Genomic DNA, 12,042 nt, shown 5'->3' on the forward strand with positions numbered 1-12,042 from the left:
ATCCATCATACGCAGCGAGGGGAGGGATAGAGTTAGGGGGACCACGACTGTTGTGTCAGCGAGAGAATGCAGTTTCAGTTGAGAACATGGTGTTGGTCTGATGTAGAACGTGCTTTCATCGCAAGACACTTTTTAAAAAAATGAAGAGTCTGTGATCGCTACTCAGGACTCATTTCGACATCGGACGTCACGCTAGGATTCCAACTCGGAATACAATTTTGCGGTGGGTGACTTCATTTCGTACCACAGGTTCAACATTAAAGAAGAATTCACCTGGACGAACACGGAGTGCGTGTACATCTGCAAATGTGGCGACAGACACTAGGTTGTCCGGCCACCTCAACGATCAGCCCGCACTGAGATTGTTCGAGGTTACGGTAAGATCTCGCGCCCTGCGAATTCTTTCTTTGGGACCATTTGAAAGCGTAAGTAACCACATACACTGGACGGACTGAAGACGACGATTCGTGAAGAAATCGCGGCAATCCTACCAACTATGACTGTGAAAGTGACGGCGAACTTCAGAAAACGCCTCGATGCCTGTATCGAAAGCCATGGACATCATATGGATTATGTTGTATACCATAAATAAACTGCATATATTGGTGAATCTGTTGATAACAATAAATTTTTGATTTGATGAATCCTTACAATTTTCTTGCCCTGTGAAATCCATCCGTTCTTTCTGACGCACCCTATATATATATATATATATACTGTATATAAATCTAAAATATATTTCTATAATGAGAATATTAATTTAATTGCCATTAGAGGTTTTGTAAATCTATTTAGAGAAATTAATGATAATAATAAGAATGGACAGATGTTAGTTTCTATGGTATATGTGTAATCTAAATTTATGTTTATATCAGTGCTTCATTGTTTAAAATTAGCTATTAAATTTTGTTATGTATACTTTTTTAAGTTAGGGCAGGTTACTCTTGTGGTAACAAGTTTGTTAAGTAAAGTATATACGCGCATGTTAAAGAGCTAAATGAGTTATTCTATAAATAGTGGCGGGAAATATCCAACATTAAGCCTTAAATGTCACATGGATCATGTGAGTTGTGTACGCTGTTTGCATATTACAGTGCAAATGATCCGCTTGGTACAGAAATAACTTACATATCCATACATAAATACAGGATTGGATTCGGAAATAGTGCCGAGGCTGTAATTGCCATTAGAATAGAGCAAATCGCTACTAATTTCCCTATGGAACAACCATCATAAGCATTCAAGCATAACAGAGCATGCGCAAACAGAAGGTGCCGTAAATCCGCAAACTGCAGTGAATTCAGAATTAGTGCAACAAAACATATTTTCTCGTGATTCGCGTGAATTATTGGCAATTATTCCAGATTTCTGGAACGCATATACGCAGACCTGTCACCATGAAATATGGGAGAGGACAGACCTTGCTTGCAACTTCGAGCGCTCCGACGTGTCCAATCAACAGGTCAAAACGTTATGCACGGCTCAGGGCGCTCAACTGATACTCTGCGCCATGTAAGTTGAGCTTAATTAATTTCAGGACTTTGTGAACGATTACAAATCCATCAGTCCCCAACAGCAAACAGTATGGAACCGCAAACAGCGTGCTCAAGAGTCTGCATTTCCAGTGGTCAATAAATTAATAATCGAGTTCAAAACGGGATCTAAGTCCATTAACGGACTTCGTCTGAGGTACAAATCCAGTTTTAAATCGTCATAATTATCATCATCAGTATCATCGTCATCATCATATAGTGGATGTATTATTGCTCCTGGATTCTTTTGGTTCTTCTTGTTTCGCTGGAATTTAGAATTGTGGGGATTGCGAAAAAAAAAAAGTTCATTTCAACCAAAAAGGAAAAAAGATTTTTTTACGGTTTCCGTACGTTTAGAGAGGCATCTTTCTGAATATGTTACTTTTATTCTAACTAGGTCATTTCCATGGGAAACAGTGTGGTAAAATCAGTATTTTTTAATCAAAACCGGATAATTACATATCATTAGGCTACTAATATCCGTATTTTCCTTGTCTTTTTGTATCAAAACCGGACATTTCGAACACTCTGTATGTGTTGCAATTGAAGCGGTGAGATCAATAACCATTCAAGTCCACTTCTGGTCATTCACTGTTTGCAAATTTGAAATTAAATTTGGGATATTTCTACAAGTGTTACGACTTTAAAAGTTGGTATACTACTTTGTCTTCATCTCTAAAACAACCAGAAATATTACTTTGTCTTGATCTCTAAAACAACCAGAAATATTATGTGCAAAAAATAATACTGTAGTTAGGTAAGAAATAAAAAAAAAATTGTTTGCATTTTTCTCGAACCTTGTGTAAATGGACTTGAATGGTTATTGATCTCACCGCTTCAGTTACCAATCCATTCAAAATCGGTCATTTCCACTTTATGTGGAAGAGTGATAATATCTTACTGCTAATTTAAATTATTATAAAAATGTTATAAGGTATTAATTTTTCCAGGATACAGTAGAATGAAAGCATAGGATATCTGCAATGTGCATTCACATAGTTGAGCTAAAGGTATTTTAATTGAAATTATTGTAAAAGTTGCTGTACGGGTAATTGTATAGTAAGCACCGGCGAGGTCGCCATCTTCCCAAGTAGAGGTCCTGGCACATATTTTCCCGTTAGAATGTAAAGGGACACACGATATGCTAGTCATAAGGAAATTTTCAAAATATAACTAAAGTATATTCATTATTTGTTAATATAAGCCTATGTGCTCTGGATCCCTATTGCTGGAAGATTGCCTGGCCGATACTACATAATTACTATGTAATTTTAAATTCGTTATGTTTGCTTTTCACAAAGGTGTCATTTTGGAGATCAGCAACCTCAAATTGGATGGAGTTACGGAAAAATAGATCAACCAATTTAAAAAGAATTGAGGCTTTTGCACAGATCTGTTGTTGACTGGATTATTTAACCTCTTCCCTTACTATATATTTTACAGTTTTGTGAAAAAAAATGTCATATTTTTTTTTTTATTTTCGTAAAGACGTGATTTAATATTGCAGAATCACTGTACATCACTAATTTTCTTACATACCTAAAAAATCACTATGAAATAGACATACATTCATACCTGAATTATTACCCCGAGTTATCTCGTGTACCTTGATTGTAATTGTCCCACTTTGATTTTCTCCTGAACTATTTACCAACTTATGTTTTTTTATGGATTAATTTATGAGGTACAATACCAGTGCTGTTATCAAGGCGTTAAATGTTGCTTGTCGTGTGATAGACTGAAAGCAGGGTATTACGCACAGTGGCACATTGCATTCCGGACAGTAGTGTCTGCTTGCCTATATGACAGCGTTTTGGGAAGAATGGTGTAGCAGTCATTGAATATTAATTTGTACCAGTACATCTGTTCTTCAGGTTTGTGGATAATGTTCTGCAGTATCGCTATGCCCAAAAGTACACGTATTTCAGAGTCTGTAGTAGGCCGCCACGAATTATTTTCTGCATTCTGTGAACACTTATTAGCATGCCGAATCGTCTCCTCGAATATAATCTTGATGTGGTCATTATTAAAGAACAATTTTAAAAATTAAGAATTATCGTTATCAGAAACAATGTTAAAATTTCAAGGATTGGGGACCTCGGAGGTGCAAAAGAAATGGTGCCAGATGTCTTCTATTCAAACCACTTTCAAAAAGACGCGACATCAACTGATCTGAATTTGTTTGTTGGTCTATGACTTCGTCTTCTGATATCGATGTTTCATTTCCTAAACTTCTACAGGAATATATTCCTGATCAGAAGTTTCGGAATCACTAACTTGATCCATCTTTACACAAAACGGCACAAAAAACACTAAACACAAACAGAAAACGCCAAAACTATCATCTACTCACTACTGTGTGTGAATGCTACATGAGCATAGAATTCCACTCGCAAGGAAGAAGTACAAAAAAACCACTAGATATAGAAATATCACTAACTTCTTGTAGCCATTTAGTAAGGAAAAGATTAATGAAAGAATGGAAACGTATATATTCGGGTTATAATTCTTAGCAGCGAAAATGGGACTCATACGAGTTAACTTGGGTTAATAAAGTTTGACACAAGTTAGCAACCCGAGTTAACTCGGGTTAATCAGGGAAGTGGTTAACTCGGAAAAAATAAAGAATGCGATATCTGCATTTTTCTGCTAATTATAAGCAGAATTCGTTTATTGCATAGAATTTATTTAGTTATTATTTTTGCTTTGCAATATTAAATCAACTGCTGGTCTGTTATTAAAAATCGGTTAACCTTTTTTAGTATTATTTCTGCTATTTTTGTAATAGTATGAATGTTACAATACCTTTTGCATAAAATGTTTAATAAAAAGAGATTTATTGCAATGGTAAGTATCTCGAAAAGAGATTTTTGGCGATTGGTCTGCTATTGCGTAACTCCCTCCAATTTTAAGAATGAGTGTATTAAAAGGATTTGCAAAACGAGAGAAATCATTTTCCATTTGTTTAAAATCACAAAACCTTCTGTCTCTAAATTCTGAAAGTAATGTTTAGAGGATGTCGTAGTATTTATTTATATTTGAATCGGAAACATTTGAAAGTGACTTCAAACAAGAAAAATGATGAAACTCATTTTCTTTGAATTACACTTTCCAAACATTTATCATCATGGAAAAAGATTTCACCGCGTCATACATGTCAACTATGTTCTGATCACGTCCTTGAAGTCGGCAGTTTAGTTTGTTCAGTTGTTCAGAAATATCTGTTATGAACGCCAAATCACTATTCAGATAGTACTGGATAACAGAATGAGCCACTGCTGACAGTACTGACAACGCTAGAGGAAGGGGTTCAGTGCGGAGAGGAGTGTTGTCACAAGGAACTTACGTCAGAGTTCAGGCGCTTCTACGAAAAACTATTTTGCGATGCTTGGCATAGACTATATCACTACATAATTGTTGAACTATTTAAAATAAACCACTTCAACTCGATATTCTACAGTCTCTAATATCGAGTTGAAGTGGTTGTTTAGTGGTCTAGAATCTAGACCATGGGTGGGCAACTCGTTCGCCCGAGGCGCTAAAAACCTTGGCGTAAAAAAGCACACACCGAGGCAGCCGCTGCAGTTACAAGCTGTGTGTAGTTTCGTTACAGAAGCAGTTCACTGCCACGGTGCGCTGTGGCGGCTGGTGCAGGTGATCGTAAATATCTAGGCCTACTCCATGATTTGTATTTCAGAAAGACGCATGGTACAGTAATTACAGTAATTTTAGACAGGCTGTAACTAAATACTCAAAGCAAAAGAGGCCTACTCCATAATTTGTATTTCAAAATTATGCCTGGTACAATAATTAGGCCTACAGTAGTATCAGACACCTATAACTAAATACACAAAACTGAAATTCCATTATTGCCAAGCTTTGTAAATTATAATGTGTTATTATTTAGTGCTGAAAACATAAATTAAACACAACCCTTTCAACATACAAGAAATATACTTGCAGCACTTATTATACTGTTTGTTAATATTAGTTATTATTTGTCTCCATTGAAACATAGAAAGTAATCAGAGTTTACAAGAGTTTATAGAATAAAGAGATTTAAATCAAGGAAGTAATTTATACATATAACAGAAAATGAAATAAACTTACTCCTGAACTACTTCTGTACATTTAGACGTTTGGCAACTTTTTCTTGCTGTCAGAGCATTAAAATCTGGCTCAAGTTTGAAAACACATAAGCGTAAAACAGCCACTAAATTGTTTGGATCGCCAAACAGTTTTGTTGTTGGTCATCATAGTGAAAAACTACTTGCACACATATGTGGAACCACACATGGCTGCTAGGCGGGAGGCAAACAAGCATAGATTTGAAAATTATGACTTAGGCAGCATTGCGAACAGTTCGATTTTTGATTTCGCCGAAACTCTGAGCGAGCGTGCTGTTCTGCAGATTTTCAATTCTAGTTCCAAATTTTCAGGAGCTTCTATCTGCTGAAACCCAAAGGGATTGCAGAATAATCTCCATTCCTTGCCCATTGTCGCTATCTCTCCAAATCTACCAGTGAATTCTGTTGAGAGGTATTGAAAAAGGGTTTTATATTTGATAAGCTGACTTTTTTCGTCGCTCTTGAAAACAGTTTCTAGTGAAGGAAAGTGGTGAATGTTGTTTATTTTCCACTTGATACTGCCATTCTTAATTTACCTACAAATGCTCTCAGATGGTCGATCATATTTATGATCAAGTTATCTTTTTCTTGTACATGTACGTTCAGATCATTAAGGTGTATACAAATGTCCGTCAAAAAATACAAGATCAGAAATCCGTGCTGGGTCTGTTTGTTGTGGAATTTCTATACCTTTTATTTCTTCCTTGAGCATGAAAAACGTGTATAACATGGCACCCCTGCTAAGCTATCTTACTTTAGTGTAATGAATGAGATCATGATAATCACTGTCAATATTCTTAAGAAATTTGTGACGCGTAAGAAAGTGTAGACGAACATATAAGACACACAGCTTTACCTTCCTTCTTAACAAAAAAGTACTTATTTATTTTGATGTACCGAAGTACATATGACATTTCCATGCAGATATTCTACTTTCTCAGATGATGAGAGAGAGATGGAACGGAGAAAAATTCTCTCCGGCGCCGGGATTTGAACCCGGGTTTTCAGCTCTCCGTGCTGATGCTTTAACCACTAAGCCACGCCGGATACAATCCCGACACCGTTGAGAATCGTCTCAGATTAAGCTCCATCTCTTGGGTTCCCTCTAGTGGCCGCCCTCTGCACTACGTCATAGATGTCTATGCACGCAGGACCGAAGTCCATACATGTGTAGAGGTGCACTCAGATGAGTGACTGGTTGGCCGGGGTCCGACGGTATGGGCGCCGTCTTTAAATCACAAAGTGATTTATTACGCATATCATATTTATTTTGATGTACCGAAGTACATATGACATTTCCATGCAGATATTCTACTTTCTCAGATGATGAGAGAGAGATGGAACGGAGAAAAATTCTCTCCGGCGCCGGGATTTGAACCCGGGTTTTCAGCTCTCCGTGCTGATGCTTTAACCACTAAGCCACGCCGAAAGTAGAATATCTGCATGGAAATGTCATATGTACTTCGGTACATCAAAATAAATATGATATGCGTAATAAATCACTTTGTGATTTAAAGACGGCGCCCATACCGTCGGACCCCGGCCAACCAGTCACTCATCTGAGTGCACCTCTACACATGTATGGACTTCGGTCCTGCGTGCATAGACATCTATGACGTAGTGCAGAGGGCGGCCACTAGAGGGAACCCAAGAGATGGAGCTTAATCTGAGACGATTCTCAACGGTGTCGGGATTGTATCCGGCGTGGCTTAGTGGTTAAAGCATCAGCACGGAGAGCTGAAAACCCGGGTTCAAATCCCGGCGCCGGAGAGAATTTTTCTCCGTTCCATCTCTCTCTCATCATCTGAAAAAGTACTTGTTTTCCCATTCTCCACTAAAGGGAAAATATTTAAACGGATTACACTGTGATTCACTCATGACGAGCCGCCACTCCTGTAGACGCAAGCGAACCAACAACCACTCGTCTTGCAAGGCCCACGTACACTGCAGCTAGCAGAGTTCGTTCTACCTGGCTGAGTTTGTTCACAGTTTGGGAGCACGAGTTGCCCACCCATGATCTAGACCTATACTTCGTCCCATAATATCTGACAGGGGACGTAAACAGTCCCGGCAGAGATAGAAAGAGAAGTATAATTGGTATTGAATCAATGGCAGAAGTCTCATTTCAGGCTTCTCTTGAGGTTGGGCGGTCTCAAGCGTTCTACCCCAGCCCATCTTCAAGACAAGCGTGGATCTCTGCCATTGGTTGAATAGCTATTAAACTTTTCCCTCTTTCTAGCAGCATTATTTATATCTCCTCTGAAACATTATGGAACGAAGTATAGGATAATACAAAATTTATAGTCGCACAACAACACAATTTCAACACTGAATTGAATCTTCAGAAAACGTTAAATTTTACATTACCTCGTTAATATGTTACAGCCTGCTAATGGCCATCTTTAGAACTGGTTATTGCCGGTCTTGGCGCCAGCAACAACCAGTTCTGAAGATGGCCAATAGCAGGCTGAAACATGTTAAATAGGTAATGTAAAATTTTAACACGTGAAAGACACATACATAGTAAGTTTTCCGAATTGATATAGTGTTAAAAGTTGTGTAATCAAGATGTACACTGAATTGAATCTTAGAACACACACTCTTTTCGATACATCATTATCAATCATGAACTCATCCCAACAAGATCATAACAAGAATCCACAAAATAGCGCGGAAACTCACTGAAATTCAGAAGATGGTGTAAACCACATCGAAACTAGTCAATAAGTTAAAATAACTTTACTATTCAATATTAACAGAGTGAAGTTGTTTATTCAAATAACTTAACAGTTCCTCAGTAACACCTTCGTTCCGGTTTCCTGTATTTCGGCTTTTAGAGGGGAAGGTCGGCATCTAAGAGGAAAGATTATACAGTAACGCCACAAATGCGTATCTGAAACTTTCTAGTCGAAATATAATAAGTTTACTGAACAAAATACTGCTGTTTTTAATAATTTAAAGTATTCTAAGCTTCACTGACTTACAATTAAGTTGAACAAAAATATTTTTACTTTCACAATGCGGTGAATTCGTAGTTTCTGCCGGTACTCGAAGCGCCACAATAGAAGACAGGAAAATGTTGCCTCAACAAAGAAAAGAGCACTCTGCTGAAGCGGCAATCGTGGAACGAACTTTTCAGTGGAGTGGCTGCAGGAGTAGAGATCCAGTCTAAAAATACACGTTTTTATTTTCCCTAATACGAAAGGAGTGCCTTTGGGCATAACGTCTAGCTGTCTGTGGAAATTGATTTCTTCTAAACTATGGAGCCAGTATTTTTCATATTGAGCGTCTGCGATATGAGAATTATCCACGTGAAAAATAATAACTTGAATAATAAGAAAATTGATGTTTATTTTAAATTAAAAATGAACGATGGCGACATACTAAATCAATGCCTACGATTTTCTCCATGAAAGTTATGTAATCAAGATGTATAGACGTTATTGTGTTCTCATCTGCAGATTTATTTATTTTACTAAAATAGGGCTACATTAACTTAGCAAGTTTAACGCGTCTAATGCAATTGAAAAACAAGCTCGTCTGTCAGCATATTTATTTTGTGGCATAATTCCTAAGAGTTCGGCTTAAGGGGAAAACATAGTTTTAATATGGTGGAATACCAGTAAACTTAAAAAAAAATGATTTAAAATACACTTCAATAATTATGTAAAAAATATTAGACTATATAAAATTAAGTAAACATTTAGGGTAGAGTAGCATGAATCGCACCGCTTCCTAAATGACATCACTGCTAGTTTAAAACAAATACTATAGTAGTTGTGCATCTAGTGGTATTGTTACAATCTACCATATGAACTACCACCATGTCACTTGATTTCTTCCACTTCTTTGTGTCAGCAGCATGGTGATAGTGTATCTAATATAATCGCTCAGGTGGATGTATATTTAGCTAACATTTTGTAACTAAATAACGGATTTGTATGCAAAGGAATCCATAATCTTAAGATGTTATTCGTTTAAAGAGGTATTAAAGAACATTTAACTTAGAGGATTTTCGAACATGTGGTGATTATAGGCTAGAATGAAGGAAATAATAATTTATGGCGTAGTTTATCAATTCGCACCACTTTGTAGGTGCCTAATTTGCACCGGTGCGATATGAGCAACTGTAGCAAATCTAACCGTACAAAAGAAGATCCCAAAAATTTTAACTGAGCTAGGAATGCATCAGGTGGGTGCAATATCAAGTGGTGGAAAGGGCGTTAATACAACAAGTGTGTGTTGTACAAGCGCACCAGATATTTTCTGCCACCTGTGATAATTTTTAAACGTCAAACAGTGCATCCTTCATTATCAGCTGGTGCTCCTCCAGGATCGTTACTTGTTTGCTGTGAGTCAGGTTACATCAACGGTGAACTATTTGTCGAATAGCTCAAACATTTTATTTGCCACTCAAACCTGCCATAGAAAAAAGTGCTGCTTCTGTATATCCACCTATACGACCCTTCCAAATATTTAGAAGCTAGATTATCTCGGGAAAATGGTATGTTCCTTTTTCAGCTTCCTCGTCGTAATACTCATAGGCCCAGCCTTTAGATGTTTCTATCTTCAAATCATTTCAGACAGCTATATCATGAAGCAGTTCTTACGTAGCTTCGAGATAATCGTGGAGAAAAAGTGACTCAGTTTACAGTCTGAACCGTCTGGTGAAGCACATGGCAAATGTATAACAATAAAAAATGCATTCAGAAAGTTTAAATGTTACGTAATTTACGCTCTATTTTTTCAATTTCGTATGAAGATGCGTTACTCTCTTTCATTAATTTCAATAAACTTGTAATTTGCATTTATTACATTATTCATATTAAATACTGTTCAATATGTTCAATATTAAAAGCTTTCCTTCATCCTGTTCCCTGCAGATAAAGAGGTGCGATATAAGAAACCGCAGGTGCTATTTAGGAAACTAGTTGCCTAAATGGCACCACTGACATGTGTTTCGAAAATGTAATTTTAATTAAAAAATATTAACTCAAATTCAAGGATTCTTTGATTTAATATTTTTAAATTAAAATTACATTTTCGAAACACATGTCAGTGGTGCCATTTAGACAACTAGTTTCCTAAATAGCACCTGCGGTTCCTTATATCGCACCTCTTTATCTGCAGGGAACAGGATGAAGGAAAGCTTCAAGGATTCTTTAAAGCAATGAATTTATGTTGTCAGACAAAATACATTTTAATATTAGATCATACACTAATCTACTAACTATTAACATAATATGCAAGAGGTCCAGAAGAAAAATATACTCTTTCAGAAATTATTGAACCTTTTAGAAAACACCTCCCCGACATAAAGATGATATGTGTAAATAAGCAAGACATTATTATTGTTAATACTAAATTATTATTATTATTATTATTATTATTATTATTATTATTATTATTATTATTATTATTATTATTATTATTATTATTATTATTGGGGCGGGTAGCTTAGTTGGTAGAGCAGCTGACTACGGACTGGAAGGTCCGGGGTTCGACCTCAGGTGGTGACAGGATTTTTTTCTCGTTGCCAAACTTTCAGAACGGCTCCGAGGTTTACTCAGCTTCCTATAAAATTGAGTACCGGGTCTTTCCCGGGGATAAAAGGCGGTCAGAGCGTGGTGCCGACTACACCACCTCATTCTAGTGCCGAGGTCATGGAAAGCATGGGGCTCTACCTCCATGCCCCCCAAGTGCCTTCATGGCATGTTACGAGGATATCTTTACCTTTTTTTTTTCAAGGATTCTTTTTTACATCAAAGGTAAATGTTCTGGGAATGTATCCCTGTAAAGGAATGCAGAAAATAAAAACTGTATTGTTCAATAAAAATTATAAATGCTAAAGTGGTGCGATATAGGCAACCTTATCCTACGACCTTGTCAGCTCGTGCGACGCTATTTTTAAACCTTTGTTTGCACAGAGTTTGAAGGATATGGGGCTGTTAAATATTTGGTGGTAAGTAACTAAATATTTTTATTTTTATTTTTTGTTTAAAATACGAGTAATCTCTGATACCGATACGTAAAATATGATATTCTGTGAAATGTAATGCCCATTTAATAGCCTTGTTACCTGCTGTGACACCATTTTTAAACAGGAATTTGTTAATGAATTGTTCAGTCTATAACATACCTTACATAAAATCGACTATAAGTCTAGTGAAATATTTAAAATAATTATGGATGTGTGGAAGACGAACGTTTTCGCAGTTACGGCATCATCAGTTCCAAATTCAAATAATACTTATTTATGACTCTTTTTTTGACAAAGGGTTAAAGAATGTGATTACGTAAGTTATAACTACACAGTTTACAGCTAAGTCATCCAATTAAATAGCATACATTTGAATGACAATGGGTTGATTGCTCTGACATAT

The 12,042-nt window shown here is 36.7% G+C and overlaps 1 protein-coding gene and 3 non-coding genes across 4 annotated transcripts in view; 2 read left to right on the top strand and 2 right to left on the bottom strand.

Annotated features, from left to right (window-relative positions):
- Positions 1-12,042, top strand: part of LOC138693295 (cell adhesion molecule 2-like) — a 677,576-nt gene that overhangs the window by 373,142 nt on the left and 292,392 nt on the right. The gene's annotated exons all lie outside the window — the stretch shown is intronic.
- On the bottom strand, positions 6,635-6,706 carry TRNAS-GGA (transfer RNA serine (anticodon GGA)). The gene has a single exon. It is a non-coding gene; the product is annotated as a tRNA-Ser (tRNA).
- Positions 7,017-7,088, bottom strand: TRNAS-GGA (transfer RNA serine (anticodon GGA)). Its single transcript has one exon. It is a non-coding gene; the product is annotated as a tRNA-Ser (tRNA).
- TRNAS-GGA (transfer RNA serine (anticodon GGA)) lies at positions 7,358-7,429 on the top strand. Its single transcript has one exon. It is a non-coding gene; the product is annotated as a tRNA-Ser (tRNA).

Source organism: Periplaneta americana, chromosome 17, assembly GCF_040183065.1.
Source record: "Periplaneta americana isolate PAMFEO1 chromosome 17, P.americana_PAMFEO1_priV1, whole genome shotgun sequence".
NCBI classification, from domain to species: Eukaryota; Metazoa; Arthropoda; class Insecta; order Blattodea; family Blattidae; genus Periplaneta; species Periplaneta americana.